We start from the raw sequence: 17,170 nt of genomic DNA on the forward strand, positions 1-17,170 counted from the left end.
CACTGCACCACCTCAGCATGAAGACTTACTTGACAAGAAAGTCAAATGAATCATCCTCTGGAAGTTTCAGCCCTTCTCTGCCCACTGGGATGAGATACTCAGGGAAGGACCACAGGTCAGGTGAATCCCACACTAAAGTGACACCATCACCAGAATTCTGAGACCCCAGATCTCTGCAATACATTTGGTGGATATTTAGGTTATAAAGACCTCTGGGATCATCGAGTCCAACCCTTCACCCAGCACTGCCAAGGCCACCTCTAAACCACGTCCTCGAATGTCACATCTGCAGCTCTTTTAAATCCCTCCAGGGACTCCCTCACTTCCTTGAGCAGCCTGGCAGCCCTTTGGGTGAAGAAATTTTCCCTAATGTCCAATCTAAACCTCCCCTGGTGCAACTTGAGGCTGTTCCATCCTGTCCTATCCCCTGTGAGTTGTTCTCACTAGGAGTTGCTCCTTGCTGAATATGTTGATTTTGCTCTGATACAAACCAAGGCTTCTCCCACACCCTGCAGGGATGCCTCCTGCTAGGAAGACTGAAACTCTCTCCATCTGTTTTCTCAATCTTCCCTTCCCTCAACTGCAGAAATATCTAAAATGTCTCAGAAATGTTCAGTTGTAGACAACCAAGAAAGAGTTTCCAGTGATTAACATGAAGAGATACCTAAAGCTGTACTTCTGCAATCATTTGGAAAACTCTTTTCATTGCTATGTTCCAAAACAACTCTTCAAGATTTCTAGCTCCAGGGAAGCTTTGGGATCAGTGATGGGTGATAGGTAGACCAAAATGAGCTGAGGATTGTTGATACCAGAACTATAAAAAAAAATTATAAAAAGCATTTGAGTAAAAAACCCTCTGATCAGATGCACTTCCAACTAGGAGATAAGACAGCAGCAGACAGTCAGGGTAATTTCCTACTCTTGAGGCCCTGGCACAGGTTTCCCAGAGGAGCTGTGGCTGCCTCAATCCCTGGAAAAGTTCCAAGCCAGGCTGGACAGGGCTTGGAGCAACCTGGGATAGTGGGAGGTGTCCCTACCCATGGCAGGGGGCTGGAACTGGTTAGTGTTTCACTTCCAACCCAACCCAGTCTATTTTTCCATCATAAAGGGATGTTATAATGTTGACCTGGATCAATTCCTCTGGTCATGTAATCAGAAAGGAAATAGATTGCCAGGGTGCAGCAGGGGAAGCATTAAACCAAGGGTGGCTACATGAAATATTCTTAAATAATGGAGGAATTTCATAAATGATCACTGCCAAGTAAGGCAGAGCTGTCTTCTGACCTCATGAGAAGACAAAGAGAGGGCCCTGGTTCTGCTCAGGTGGAGACTGGTGATCTCCCTGGGCTTTGAGTAGCCCTGGATGGAAGAATCTGAATTTATCTGCATCCCCTGAGTCAGCAAGAAACAACAGGCATCCCCTGCAGGACTCATGTCCCTCCAGGGTCTCTTGCAGAGGGCGGATGAGATCACCCCCTCATTTCTCAGAGTAGCAACTGCTGATTAAAAATTCAACCTTTTTGTGGTGTCCCCTCCTCTGCCTGTCAGTGTACAAACACTCCAAGCCTCAGCAGTGCTCAGCAGCACTAAATCACCTGTGTGGGACAGGGCTGCGAGGGAAAACCAAACCCTGTGGGGCAGGAGCTCATGTGGGCAACGAGGGAAAATTAAAAACACTCCCAGTCTTGCTGACACCTTCACCATCTTGCAGAAACCTCTTCTCCCTCAGGGCTTCAGCCTCCCCTCCTGGGAAATACTGAGGTCAATAATTTGTGTACCTTGCCGTGCTAAATAAGCGTTTCCAAACCCACAGAGAGAGCAGCTCTCACTTCGTCAACGTCAGGAGCTGGGAATGGGAGGCAGGAAAAATGCTGGGACCTTCAGGCAACTGTCTTCCTCACAGCTGGGGAGCGATTAAAGTGCACATTTAATTGCTTTGATATGTATTTGTTTTACATGAATGCAAGGCCCAAGCTAATCTAATCGGCTTATTCGCTCACAATGGACCCTAAACTGTACATAAATGACCGTTAAATTATTAGCTATCAGAGAGATCTGCAATTGGATTTGGAATGGGAAGGAAAATGAGGGCTCGGAGAGGCAATTATTATTTTTTATTTTTGTATTTTTTTTTCAATTTCTTTTTTAAAGCAGCCTTATTATCTATACAGGAGCCTCGCTCAGGAAACAAGTGCTCCCATTGGAAAATCAATAAGGGAGCTGCTGTGATAGCAGCAGAAACCTGTTGAGTTTCAATTAGTGCTTGGGATAGGTTGATCCTCTTCCCTGAGCCTGTCACTTGCTAACACCAGGGAAATTTTGGGGTTTATTTATTGTTTGGAGAAATTTGAACTCTCGGCAGTAAGAATTTGGGGCAGCAATAATTGCTATCATGATCTGCAGTTAACCCCATCTCTTTTTCTGTCCCTTTTTTCTTGGACTCCTGAAGATGCCTGAGACCATGAAAGATTTAAAAGTGTTTTGCGAGAACTGCATCAGTAAGGAGATGAGGGCTGTAGTCTGTTGGTCTTACAATTTGAGCTGGTTCCCTACTGCATCTCAACAGAAGACTGGAATTTTTTTTAATATTTTTTTCTAGATTCTGAAATTACATATTTATACAGCACCTGAAACACAGAGGACTTGATATGTGATGGAAAGCTGGTTTCTACAGTCAAAACACAAAGTATCCTGAGATATTTCCTTGAGTCTTGGTCACCTTTTATTAGGCCATGTCCACTTAACTGCTTTCCCAGGCTCAGCTGAAGCTGGAAAGGTTCAGCAGGAAAAACAAAGTAGGAATCCACATTTGTGGCCTATTTGGTGAGACCACACAGCAAACAGAGGAGGAGAAAGGAAGGTAACACCCCTCAGGAAGAGAGACACAAGGTCAACCAGGTACATCCCAGGCATTATTTCATAGGACATTAATATGTACTGTTCTTCTTTTCTTGTCTCCTTGACAAGCTCTGCAGTGTTCCAAGGATGAAGGCCCTTCAGGACACCAGATTATATCACATCCTTCATGTCCTCTCACACGCTGACCCTTGATCTTAATGTCCACTGGTGAAACCCTCCCCTGATCCACCTTACCTCTCTTGTTTCTCTACAGTTTTATACTCAGCCTGCTTTTTTGCTTGTCTCCCCAAATATTTCTTCTTACAGGTCAACCTTTCAGTGTGAGCAGGTGCTCCTGTCCCTCCTGTGCTATGGACAATGTCCCCAGCTCCACTTTACAAAATTTGTTGGGCATTTAGGGCAGCCCTTAGGAAGAGATGGGAACTTTGCTCTCCTGTGCTTTATGCAGTAGAAAACGGGGGGATTTTCACTTGTAACAGGAATATACCTTTGTTTTAATCAAATCACATGCAGGTAGGAACAGACTCACTGCAGGAGTTTCTGTGTTTTCAGGCCTCTTGGCACAGTCAGGAGGAAATTAACCCAAAGTAGAACTGTGGAGAAACAAGAGATATTGTGTAAAGGAGGGACAGGATCCATGTCATCTACCTGGCATGGTGCTGACTGCAGGCAGGGACAGGGTCTCAGCTGGTTTGAGACCAACACAGAGGTCAGCTCTTCTGGATGGTGCTTTAAGCCAGACCATCAGGGTGGGTGAAACAGTCACACTTCAGGAGAGGTCAGCTTCATCTCTTCTCAGCTTGGAGAGGAGAAGCACGTGGGGACAGCTCCTTGTGACCTTTCAGTACTTAATGTGGGCTTATAAAAAAGAGGGAGAGTGATATTTTACATGGTCAGACAGTGAAAGGACAATGGGGGATGGTTTTAGACTAAAGGAGGAGGGTTTTAGATCATATATTACAAAAAAATTCTTTCTTCAGAGGGTGGTGAGACCCTGGCACAGAAAAGCTGTGAATGTCCCATGCCTGGAAGTGCTCAAGGCCAGGCTGGACGGGGCTTGGAGCAGCCTGGCATGCTGGAAGTTGTCCGTGCCCATGGCAGAGGGTTGGAACTCAATGATCCTTAAGATCCCTTCTTACACAAACCATTCCATGATTCTTTCCATTCATCTACGAGGATTCCTGCTGAGCAGCTTTCAGGAGATTTTCAGATGCTCAGAGTTCAGTTAAGAGTTCCAGGGTTGGCAACTCGTTCAAAACTTTGTATCTGCACTTCTTTATACATAAGAAAAATCAAAGCTTCCTCTCCCTGCCATGTGTTACCAGTTGGTGGATTGACATGAAAGTTCCCGATCCTCCAGTGCCCCTCACGGAACAGATGTTTGGGAGAAGGGAGTATCAATATCATTTCACAGGAAGTTTATCAGTAGAGCTCTGACAAGATTAATTTCCTACTTCAGACAATGGTTCATCTATTACGAGTTTCTTGAATACTTGATTATTGATATAAATTATTAAAGAACACTGCGGGATTCATGGATACACACTGGAGTAAGGCACACCCCTAAAGCTGCAGTGAGCCTGGCAATTTCAGAAATGTTCAATTTTTTTTAAAAATAGCCCTGAATTTATGAATGGGTGAATTTTGCAGTTCACTACCATACTTTTCTCTGATTTTAGAAGATTTCAGAGCAAAGGATTCCTTTATTCCATGCTAGTGACTTAAAACTTGCAATCATGACTAAGATAAGGAGACTGCTATTCTGAAGTACAGGTTTGCACTTCCAGCTCCCCAGACACTGATTTACTTATTTTATGACTTGCTGTAAGGCAGTTCAAAAAATTTCCAGCTGAAAGAATTTTGGTGGAAAAGGTAGATTCCCAACTAATAAAAACTCCACGTGAATTTTTGACAGAGAGGTTGATTATTTTTTAATCTTCAGGAAAACAAACAAAATAAAAATATTTAATATTCTTCGTCAAAAAAGAAATTTCCTTTTTATTTTTATTTCTTTTAATTTGAAATTATATTCCATTTAGATATATTTTCTGCCATGCTGAGGAAACATATTATACAGCTTGGAAACGAAATGAAGAAATTCACTGTGGGTGGAAGACAACATTCATTTAAACTCGGATGTGCCAGGCTGGTTTGTCTGTTTGTTTGTTTTCCATTTTCAGTCAGCTGACTTTCTTTTATTTTTCTTAGCTCCATCTAAGATCTGCCTCCAACTTATTCGTTCATTTGCTTACCTTGAGGAATTGGCAACAAAAATGGAAAACTTGTTATTCCCACATCTCAGTTTAGGAAATAGCGTATCATGATCAGTGCCTCAAGGGGTCCAGAAATTGCTCTAGATCTCCAGATAACATTTTAATATAAATGAGAATAGGCAACAGACCAGAAATAATTCTAGAGTAACAGACTAGAAATAACTCTAGGGGAGGAAGAGGAAGAGAAGGAGAAGGAGAAGGAGAAGGAGAAGGAGAAGGAGAAGGAGAAGGAGAAGGAGAAGGAGAAGGAGAAGGAGAAGGAGAAGGAGAAGGAGAAGGAGAAGGAGAAGGAGAAGGAGGAGAATGGGAAGTTTGTCCAGAGAAGCTGTGGCTGCCCCAACCCTGGAGGTGTCCAAGGACAGGTTGGATGGGGTCTGAACAACCTGGTCTCATGGAAGGAGCATGATGTGAGGCAGACATCCTTCATGGGCATGAGTTTTAGAATCAGAGAACAGAACCATAGAATGGCCTGGGCTGGAAGACACCTTAAAGATCATCGTGTTCCAACTCCTCCTACTATGGGCAGGGACACTTCCCACCATCCCAAGTTGCTCCAAGCCCCATCCAACCTGGCCTTGGACACTTCCAGGGATAGGGCAGCCACAGGCCTCTTGGGCAACCTGTGCCAGGGCCTCACCAACCTCAAAGAGAAGATCTTCCTAATATCCCATCTAAACCTACTCTCTTTCAGTTTGAAGCTATTCCCCCTTTTCCTGTCACTCCAGGCTTTCTTAAATGGTTTCTCTCCATCTTTCTTGTTGGCACCCTTCAGGTACTGAAAGGCCACAGTTAGGCCATCACAGAATCTCCTTTTCTCCAGGCTGAACAATCTCATTTCTCTCAGCCTTCCTTCACAGCAGAACTGCTCCATCCCTCTGATCACAAGTGCCTCCTCCAGACCTCTCCAGCAGCTCCAGGTTCTTCCTGTGCTGAGAACCCAGGGCTGGAGGCAGCTCTGCATGAGGAGTCTCACCACAGAGGAGCAGAGGGGCAGAATCTCCCACTCACCTGCTTCCCACCCTGCTTTGGATTGGCTTTCTGAGCAGCAAATGCACATTTAGAAAACACCTTTCCACTCTGCCTTTTGGGAAGAAGACTATTCACTCCTGACTCTGTTGAAATCTCTGCTGCAAATACATCAGACTGGCTTAGGGCTGGAGTCTGGGGTTGGATTTGGAGCAGGGACTTTGTTAGGCTGAACACGCTCCCCCTGGAATGGTGCCCACGGGGCGATGGCAGCACCTTCTGCAGCTTCATTTGTCTGCCCTGCCGTGCCTGACAAACAGCATTTTAAGTGAAAAACAGGCTCCATCCCACCATCTCCCCCAGGTGAGGATAACCAGGGAGCTAAGGGATGGAACAATCTCTTTTTCCTCCTTCCCACAGGGAATGAAATAGAATTGGATTAGTCTGTGTCTCTTTTTTTTCTTCTTCTTCTTTTTTTCCTTTCCTTTATTTTTTTTTCTTTTTTCCTTTTTTCTTTTTCCTCTTTTTCCCTTTTTCTTTTCCCCTTTTTTCTTTTTCTTTTTCTTTTTCTTTTTCTTTTTCTTTTTCTTTTTCTTTTTCTTTTTCTTTTTCTTTTTCTTTTTCTTTTTCTTTTTCCTTTTCTTTTTCCTTTTCTTTTTCTTTTTTTCTTTCTTTTTTCCCTTTTCCTTTTTTCCATTTTTTTTTTGCTTTTTCTTTTTTCCCTTTTCCATTTTTCCATTTTTTTTGCTTTTTCTTTTTTTTCCTTTTTCCCTTTTTTCTTTTTTTCCCTTTTCCTTTTTTCTTTTTTCTTTTGTTTTCTTTTTTCTTTTGTTTTCTCTCTTTTCTTCATTTTTTTCCTTTTTCCTTTTTGTTTTCTCTTTTTTTGTTTTCTTTTTTTTCTTTTTTTTTTTTTTTTTTTTTTTCTCTTTCTTTCTTTCTTTTTTCTTTTCTTTGAACAAGCAGAGACGGTTAGACTCAAAAGACAGACTAGTACATGTATTAGTCCTTTTTACATCACCTAACTGTGAACTTGTCACCTTGTCCACAACATTTTTGGTTCCGGGAAATGTTTTTGCAGGGGTTTTTTCCAAGAATTTATCCCTACCCTGAGCATTGATGGCTCTCTCAGCCTGGGACAGCTGAGGCAGGGTCTGTACCTAAACCAGCTTGTCATGATCTACTTTGGCATTTTCCCTCTTGGGTTTTTTTTCTGCATTGGAGACGTTTCCACCAGGCACCCAATACTCTCCATGTGTTTCACAGTTATATTTAGCCCAAAAGTATCTGACTCAACAAGCAAGAAAGATTGCTCTTCACAGGTACTTGTTATTCTGATGAAGATAAACACTGAAAATCGCTATAAAATCTATTGTTCCAAATTCCTTTGGAAATTGCTAAAAAGCCTACCCCAAACCCAAACTGGTTTTGTGGCCTAATGCTGTGCTTAGAATATTTGATGAGCTTAGGCTGATCTGGGTTGACATCTGGTTTAGTGATCAGCCTTTTCTTTTAAATGTCAGTCCCATGAAAGCAAATCCTAGAACCATTTCTCCTTTCTCTGCTGGAATTCACATACGAACACCATTTTAAATATGCTCTGGTGAACTTTTTCTTCCTAGATTTGTCTAAATCCGTGTCAGTGGAGAGACATCCACTCTGGAAAATGGGGAAGGTGCATGACCAGCTCCTACCCACCACCTGTGCAGAGCTTATTTGTCAACATGAGCACATTTGACCTAAGGAAAGGTCATGATTGTTTCCAAATGTGAGATCATTGCTACTAAAATGTTTGCAGGTATTGGGTCGTATCTTTCTCCCAGTTGTGCATCACTATCAGGTTTATATCTGTGAAATGTATCTGTGAACACAGAGATAAAATCTATAAATTTCTGTCCTGTCTGTGCCTTGCCTCCTCAGAACCTCAAGGAAGGCAAAGCAGAAAAGAGCCTGTGCCCTGAAACCTTTACAATGTGCAGTATTTGACCCCATTAACTGGCTTCAACACCATCACACGTGTAAAAATGTTATGACTGGGCAATTAAACTCAATATTTTAGTGATGTGAGGAAAGGCATGGTGTCTTCCAAGTTTTCCATGCAGCTTGAAGCAAACCAGCTTACTGAGCAAAAAGAAAGTGGATTCAGGGGAGGAATATGCAGCTGTATTGAGTAGCATGTTCTGAGTCTCTTCCAATTATTTCAAGCCATTCCCACACTCCTGTGGATTTGCTGATTTTGTGAGTTTGAACATCCCTGGAGATTTTTATTCCCATTTCACTAAGCCTTTACAAGCTTCTGGGCTATTTCCAGCAGGGCTGCCCTGGAGTTGGGGGTAAAGTCATATAACCCTTGAATTATCAAGATTGGAAAAGACTCATGAGATCGTCAAGTCTGTAGGAGTTGAAGGAAAACCAGGGTGGTGATGGGACAAAATATCTAGACACAATTGTTCCCATGTCCCGACACACCAGTAGAGCAGAAGAACAAGGCTGTTCCTGCCTTCTTTGGAAGATTTCTGTGTCTCTTGATACTGGACATATTTCTCACCCCCTGCTCCAAATAAACAAATTTAAAAGGAAGTCTCCTCTGCTTCCTCCTGACTCCAGAACCAATGGATGCCTCAGCCTGGGCTTTAGCCTTCACTGCTGCTCCCAGACTTACCACAGTGGGTCTGGCAGTCTTAGTTCTGAGAGGCTTGTGAGGAGAGGAATGGGAAGACAAGACTTGAAATTAGCAATATCTGGCTCTAAATGTAGGTTTTGATGTAAAAACATTATTATTAGAAAAAAAAAAAAAAAAAAAAAGGCAAGCAAACATGGTTCATTATGTTCTAAATGAGCCCCTGGATAGAGCAGTCTTCTTCGAGGGAAATGTGGAAAGAAAATGTCATTTATGAAGAGGGAAATGGCTCATCCAGTCAGCACAGAGGCTTTTAGGCAGTGCTGCCAAGACTGATCGAAGTGAGGCAGAATTAGGGATCTGGAATTGGCCCTAGGGTCACCTGCTCCACTCACACATTTCTGGACCATGATTGTTCTCTCTGCTTCAGTCTCCTCAGGTTCATGTTTTCCAAAGAAAATAAACAGCTTTTCCCTACATAAAAGGTACATTATTAGTTCTAACACACGTTTTGGATTGCTTTCCAGATTTTCCATCACCCTCCAAAGGCTATGCCTGAACCCAAAAACCTCTCAAACCAGAGGGGGAGATGGTTTCTGAGTTTACGTTCTCCCTGGGTATGATGGAAAATACCTTTGCTTGCAAATGGTCTTTCTTTCCATTTAAGTACATAACAAAAATAATGAGTCAGGTTTTATTCAAACCCCACTAATTTCTAGCACTAATGTGGGCTATAAAACCTGAATGTCATTCACAATAAAAACTAAAATACAAAGCAAACAAGATAGAAAAGCCATATGAGAGTCACATTGGTTGCGTATCTTGAGGTTAACATGACATGACTGTGTCTCTTAAGCTCATTTAAACATTTAATTTTGTTCTCTTGTTCCGTCCCTGAGTACATATGGATTTCACAGAGGTTTAACAGGACAGAAGAAAGTTACCCATAATTGAAACAGGCTTTATGCACAAGTCACGATGTTGTCTTCAACACTCAGAGGGAGAAAAACGTGTTCTTTCTGTCTGAAGTGACTTATTTTCAGATTAAGGAAAACAGCTGTGAGAGGAGACAGGACTGTTCCTCAGAAGAGCACCACCAACAAATGGTTTGCTGAAATCTGTTCAAAGAGATTAATCTTAAACCCTCAGATTTAATAATGCAGAGTAAGTAGAAGAGGACTCATGCAGCATAAAATCACAGAATGGTTTGGATTGGAATTTGAGATTATCCAGTTCCAAGCCCCTGTTTTGGGCAGCGACACCTTCCATTAGAACAGGTTGCTCAGGGACTCATCCAGCCTGGCCTTGAACACCTCCTGGGATGGAGAGTCCACGACCTCTCTGGGTGACCTCTTTTGGTTTCTCATGAACCTTATAGCAAAGAATTTATTCTTAATACCTATTCTAAATAAAATCTACCTTGTTTCCATTTAGGACCATCTCCCCCTGTCCTGTCACTTCTTGCCCTTGTCCAAAGCCTCTCTCCAGCTCTCTTGGGGCTCCTTTGGATAGTGAAAGGGGCTCTGAGATGTCCCTGGAGCCTTCTCCAGCCTGAGCAGCCACAACTGTCCCAGCCTGTGTCCAGAGCAGAGGTATCCCAGCCCTGGGATCAGTTTAGAAGCCTCCTCTGGACTTGTCCCAACGAGCTGATCTCCTTCTTGTGCTGGGAACCCCAAAGCTGGGTGCAGCACTCCAGGTGGGATCTCACCAGAGCAGAGTAGAAGTGGAGGATCCCCTCCCTCCCCTCCTGATTTTTCTGCTTTAGATGCAGCGCAGGATCTAGGTCATGGCTTTTAAAACCATCCCTGCACCTGCAGAACTTTTGAGCTTTGCTGGAAGGCTTTGCAGAGCCCTTCTGAACACGTGCAGCTGTGAAGGATGAGTCTGTGCTGGCACCACCTGGCTCCAGAGCCGGGCTCGTCCCAGCCGCTCTCGGTGATTTATGGCAGAGGCAGAGATAAGTTATCTGACAAATGACTCCTCCATTATCATAAACAGACGTGTCCCAGCACAGATTATAATTACATCTGAGGGAAAATAAAACAAACACAAAGGTTACAAGGATGAGATCGGGTGAATGGTTTATTTAATGTTAATTGTTTTTGCTTTCCTTATTCTGTACTAATCCCACCTTCCACTGAGGGGCTTCCAATTTCAATGGGCTATAAATAATTGGTTCAAACTTGTCTTACATATGCTTATGTCAAATGATTTGCACAGCTACAGGATCAGCCTTCGATTTCAGGATGCTCAGGTCAAATACAGATATTGGAAAACCACAGATTTCCATTCATGAGAGCATCAGAGGAGCAGACCCTTAAGGGTGCTGAGCACTCTCCAGCTCCATTGGTTTCTGGGGGTGCCGGGAAGCACTTGGCCTCACAAGAATTAGATTTGGGAGGTGATTCAAAGTGTCTAAATACGAAAAATGAGGTTGGAAACCACCAATGTGTGACCTTCTGGAGAACCTTTACTTTTTGGTGATTATTTCTTCTGACATCTGGGAGAAGCTGACTTGGACACTTGTATGTAAAGAAACCAACTGAATTAAGTCCTGGGTGTTGAGGACATGGGGACAAGAAGGTAGTTGTGGTGGGTTGGCCCTGGCTGGGCGTCAGGTGCCCTCCTAAGCTGCTCTGTCAGGCCTCTCAGCTGGACGGGGGAAAGAAAAAAAAATGAAAGGCTCCTAGGTGGAGAAAACGAGGAGAGATCAGCCACGAGTTTCCCTCAAGGACCAAACAGGCTGGACTTGGGGAAATTAATTTATTTTGATGCAAATCAAATCAGGAGGTGCAACAAGTTGCATATTACTTCAATATGATACTTCGGGCTAGAAGTGTCAGTTCATTGAAATTAGACTTCAGTGTGTGGAAAAGAAGTGTTTTACTATAACAAGGAGAAAAGAAAGGGAATAAAAAATCCCAGACATTGTTACTTATATTTTTTTTTTTAATTTCTGAAGCTAACCTAGTGATATTAAAGCAATAACAAAGTGGAAATGTGAGTTGAAATCCAAGTGACATCTTTTGTCTGGCCTGAATTAAATTCACATTCACACTCTCAACTGCTGGTTTTTGCAAGTGAACCCAGAATTTTGAGCTTATTTCAAGCTTTTGTGACAGTCACTTGAGAGATCTTCAACTTCTTTCCAGTATGGAAAATTGTTTTCTTGTTCAACTCCTCAGGTATCATCCCTGTAAAAGGGGAGAGAGAATCCTGTAGAGCACAGAGGGATTTTGCATTTCAAGCTCTGTCTGCTGGTGCTCAGGCAAGGAGGCTTTTCTTGCTTTCTCCATTGATTTAGTTCTCATTCTGAGCGCGTTTTAACTACAAGGAAATGAAATTCTCTTGCTCTCTGCTAAAATAAGAAGATTTACTTGTGGAAATAACTCTGTAAATACCACCTACTGCCATCTATGGCTCTGCTTGGGAAGCACATTGAGAGCCCTGCAAAGGAATCTGCTTTTCCACCATCAAAGAGACCTTTTGTGCTAAACTGAGGTTTTAAACGAGCGGCTCGCAGTTTCCAGCAGCTGGTGTGGGAAAACAGAGCTCCCAGGGGAAGGGGAATCTCAGTCCATCTCTCTCCTGCCACTTTGGTGCCAGGCTCAGCAATAGATGCCAAGAGCTTGGAGAGGGATTGCAGGTCAGCAGGAAAGCACCTGGAGGGCAGCACAAAGGAATTCCTGGCACTCCACACAGGAAGATGGCTTCATCACTGATCCAGCTTAAATTCCTCTATTCTAACACCTGAGCATGTGGAATGGACCAGAGGGTTAGGGATTCTGTGTGTTCTGTAGGGCTGGGATCTTGCTGGCATCGTGGAGGTGTGGTGGGATGGTGCCTGTGATTGGAGGGATGGGATGGAAGGGAAGAATACAGGAAGAACAGGAATAGGAATTCTCTCCAGAAAGAACAAGCACGGAAGATGAGGAGGGCTGTCTCCCTCTTGTTGAGGAGCAGATGGAATACATGGAGCTTTGCCTGAGGATGGAAGAGGAGCTAAGGGAGAATTTATGGGTCAGGATTAAGGGAGGGCAGAAACAGGTGACATTAGAGTGGGGTCTGCTAGAGGCTGCCCAGCCAGGAGGACCAGGGAGTCTGGAGCAACCAAACTGGTCTAGTGGGAGCTGTCCCTGCTCATGGCAGGGGCTGAAACTGGATCATCTTCAAGGTCCCTTCCATCACAAACCATTCTGTGACTCTGGAAACATGCTGTTAATTATTATTAACATTGCTATTTTTAGAAGGTATTCAGCACCTTCCCTCCTGAATAAAGTTTCTAAACAAGGATAAGGAAGAGCTGAGCACTTTTTGGAGAAATTATCTTTATTGTGACCATTTGGGATGCCCCTGATTTGTCTTCATTGGCAATAACATCAAAGTGCACTTTGCCTTTGCTCTCAGTCTTGGTTCTCAGCCTCTGGTCCCTGGATCTTCACCAGCTTTTGGCCTTGCTGTAGGAGGGAGCATCTCTCTCCCTCTGTATGTTACCAAAACTGATGTGTAAAACTGCTGAGATCCCCACAGGATTCTGTGTGTCAGGGGAATGGACACAGTGAGGGGTTGTAGGGAAGAGGAAAAGGGTGCTGGAGCCACAGTGGATACAGATGATCCTTGTGGAGTGGGGAGGCAGAAAGAACTCATAAATATCTCCTTCCCTTCCTGGACAGGGGACAGAGGAAAATTCAGGAGCAGTTTAAAGCTCTGGAAAAAGAGGAGCTGTTAACATTTGGGCTTGAGGCTTCATCATCCCTTCCTGCTGCCAGAATCAGCATCACAAGTGCTTTCAGAGGGGGATTCCATCCCCTCCCCATGTCATCCAAGAGCTTTGGGACTCTGGGAATAGCTTGGCTTCCTCAACAAAGCGGCAGTCACTCATCCAAGCTCCCTCCACCATCCCTGGCTGTGACAATACCTGTGCTGGTGCTTGTTCCCCTCACTAAGGTTCTTTTGGGGCTCCATTAAGTTGTCCCCTGGCCTTGGTGTGCAAAGCAGGCTGGAGAGAGCTTGAGTCAGGATTTTCCATGCTTGGGAAAGCTGGAAGGTCTGCCTTGCTTCACTTTACAAGTCTATAAAATGGACTTGATGCTAAATTCGTGGTTTAGGAAAATTCTCTCACCACGTTGCTCAAAAATGGAGGAGTTTGAGCAAAGAAACTCCTTGAACACCCCGTGGGAGGAGGAACAGGAGTTTTCTCCTTGTCCTTAGGAGAGGCTGGGATTGCTGGGTTTGACCTGTGGTATGTGAGCCTTTAACACTCCTGAACAGCCACTGCCAGCAGAAAGCACAGCTGGCAACAGCAATGAAAAGTCATTAAAAATATATAAAAATTGACAACAACAACAACAAAAGCGAAGTGGAGGGCACAGCAGTCATGTGAGAGGCAGGCATGGGAAAATCCCTTTCAAGTCCTGGGTAGAGCTGAGTTATCCCATGTCCCCCTTCAGCAGAAGGACGTGGCTGCCTGAAAATTTGAAATGTTGAAGGAGATTTTTAAACAGACACAATAGAAAGTGTTATAGATGTAAACACAGTGGTGTCTGTTGCTGGAGGGGAAGTAAACTGATTACTTACAAGCTGTCCTGCTTTGCAGCTATTCTTTTCAAACAGATCCCCTGGGAATCCCTGGCATTCCTTTTTTTAATTTTTTTTTTCTCTCTTGCCATCCTCATCTACACCTACGATATCTGGGGGTACCACTGGCAGGAGGAGACTCTTCCAAAAAACTAAACTCAGTTTCTCTACACTGCAATTATGCTCCCAGCAGATTTTTGGGGGCAAATCTATTATTCCAACAGCACCACCAGCCTACCTTTGCAATGTGGGAGGTGGGAGGACAGAGTTAACAAATCTAAACCAGCTCTGAGCAGCTACCAGCCCAAACAGCCTTTTTCCGTCCGCATTCTGTGCTTCAAAAGGAGGTGGAAAAATTGGGCAGATAGAAAATATTTTTCTGTCTCTTTCATGTCTCCCTCATGTACTTTGTAGTTTGAGACCAGCTTAGGCTCCTGAAGTCTGCAGCTTAATCCTTCTCCCAAAATCTCTTTGCATATTCCCAGGGGTGCTACATTTAACCATGGATGTTCCCTTTTTTTTTTTTTTTTTTTCCTCTGGACACATTTTGCCTCTGACAACAGGAGGCATTTTCTGTGCAATAAACATGTTCTAAATGAAAAGTGAGTGTAAAGGTTTGTTTATCTCTCTTGAGTTTGCTGTTTTCCTTTGGCAGGGGGAAGAGGAGAATTACAGCTGGATCCAGCTCAAGCCTTTCCACCTCCAAAACCCAGACAGGAAACAGAGCAGAGAAGAGAAAGACACTTCAGTCTTGGTTGTGTTTGGGGACAGCAAAGTTGGTGTTTGTCACAAAACCCACCCAGCACCTCACCACGGAGAGCTAGTGTTGGGTTTTCCTTATTAGCATCACCACGATGGTGTGGGCATGGTGTGTCCCAAAAGGTGTTGGGCCTTGTTGACCTCTTTTTGCTGTTCTTGTCTGCTTCTTTCCCTTTGGGAATGACACTGGAAGATCCTGATGGTGCCCATATCTGCCCTGAGTAGTTCCGGGAGTCCTCATACCACATTGTGATGGGACAGAGGTGGCCCAGTTTGGGCTGAGCTGAGGCCTTTTGGTTATTTCTGCACAGTTTTGAGCAAAACAGGGCAGAGATCTCTGTTTCTGGGCTTTCTGTGTCATAAATAAATTGTGCTGACCCTGGACTGGGCAGCGTGGCCCCTGCAAGGTCCCTGCATGGGGAGCAGAGGGGATACCCATGAACACAAAGGTGTCTTTAAATCTGTTATGTTACCAGTATAGACCATTCTCCCCACAGATCCCATGTCTGGGTTATGTTGGCAGGATGGAAGGAAGGGGCTGTGTCTCCCCATACTCAGATTTCTGGGAGATCTGATGTTTTGAGGGTATCTCTTGCTTTGCCTTCTTTGCCCTCAGAATTGTCCTGCTGCAGGGAACTTCACAGATCCATTTTAAGCTGGAGTTATTTTGCCTTCATCACTCCACAGATGAAGAGAGCAGGTGAATTATTGCACTTGGTTACCTCAGCCAGATGAAACCCCACATTCTCACATCGTGTTTGCTGCCACAGCTCACCCTCAGTTCTCCCTGGAGAGCACACACTGAGAAATGGGGACATCAGGCCTCTCTGTGATTTTGACGTGTGGGCCATGTTTACCCTCTTGGGTAGGAATTCACAAATCTCTCTACTCAGGACTGGAAAAAACGATCTGCAGTGACATTTTTCAGTGTCTTCAGACAATGCTCTGGGTAGGATTCCTGGTCCTGTGCAGGCCCAGGAGCTAGACTTTGATGACCCTTGTAGGTCCTTTCCAGCTCAGGAAATCAGAAATCAGAACCTGTGATTCTCAGATTCATGGAGCCCAATTCCTCATCCCTACGAAGATGAGTTTTCCATCAGGCCCCACAGCAGCAACAGAATAATGGGCTTAGTTTGGTCAGTTGAACTTTCTGGTGCTTTGTCCTTCTGCTTGGGCTTCTTTGCCCTGTAACACAGGAGAGAGGCCAACTGCACCTTGCTCTGCCTGACCTCCCCAAACACAGGACAGGACAGGTGAGTGTCCCCCTCTTCCCCCATCACTCCAAGAGCAAGGCAGAGCTGCCCCACGGGGCTCAGAGGGGCAGAGTCAGGGTTGAGGTTAGGGCGAGGTTTAGGGTCAGGCTGCTTTTGCCAAGCACTCCCTGGCTCCCTCCAAAGCTTTCCACTCTCCTGCTGGCACCTGTAAGGGCTGGAGAGAGAGAGAGAAGCTGCAGAAACAGAGGAGAAATCCTTGGGTGACTCGAAGGAGCAGGGAAGCCTTGCTGAAGGAAAACAAACTCCCAAAATGCTGGCGAGGGAGAGATTTCCATTCGGAGCATGCACTGTGCTAATCCAGCATAGCCGCCTGTCGGCTAAAACCCTGCATTTCAGGCCCCAGCTGCCCCTTTGCTCCAGTCCTCGCTTAACTGGAGATGTCACAGATGCCTTTGGCCAGCGATGCTGCAGTGCTGGCTGGGGATGAGAGGCTGCTTTGCTGCGTTCCTCCACAGCCAGGGTTTGCAGCTCAGCTCGTCTAAATGAAGAATTTTCTTTCTTTTCTCTTTTTCTTCTTTTATTTCTTTCAACCAGGAGTTTTGTGAGGTGGTTTTTTTTTTGGGGTTTTTTTTGGTTTTTTGGGGGGGGGGATGCAAAAGGTTTGAAGGTGTGGGAATAAGGGATAAAGGGCTGGATGATGTGAGAGGAAGGGAGGAAAGGGGAAGAAGGCCAAGGGGAGGGGGTGGTGATGCCCTGGAGACTCCTTGGGGAGGGAGATGGGGTACTCCTCGCCTACCCTGAGGCAGACGGACAGAGGGTGGTGGCAGATGGGATCTTTACCTCTGCCCCTTGGGCAGGTCTGTGCCCCTTCCCTGATGGGGGAACAGCAGCCCCGGGCAGGGAGG

General features: G+C 44.7%; 1 long non-coding RNA gene across 2 annotated transcripts in view; it reads right to left on the reverse strand.

Annotated features, from left to right (window-relative positions):
* Positions 1-17,170, reverse strand: part of LOC136372319 (uncharacterized) — a 679,386-nt gene that overhangs the window by 108,287 nt on the left and 553,929 nt on the right. The gene's annotated exons all lie outside the window — the stretch shown is intronic.

This window comes from Sylvia atricapilla, chromosome 1, assembly GCF_009819655.1.
Source record: "Sylvia atricapilla isolate bSylAtr1 chromosome 1, bSylAtr1.pri, whole genome shotgun sequence".
NCBI classification, from domain to species: domain Eukaryota; kingdom Metazoa; phylum Chordata; class Aves; order Passeriformes; family Sylviidae; genus Sylvia; species Sylvia atricapilla.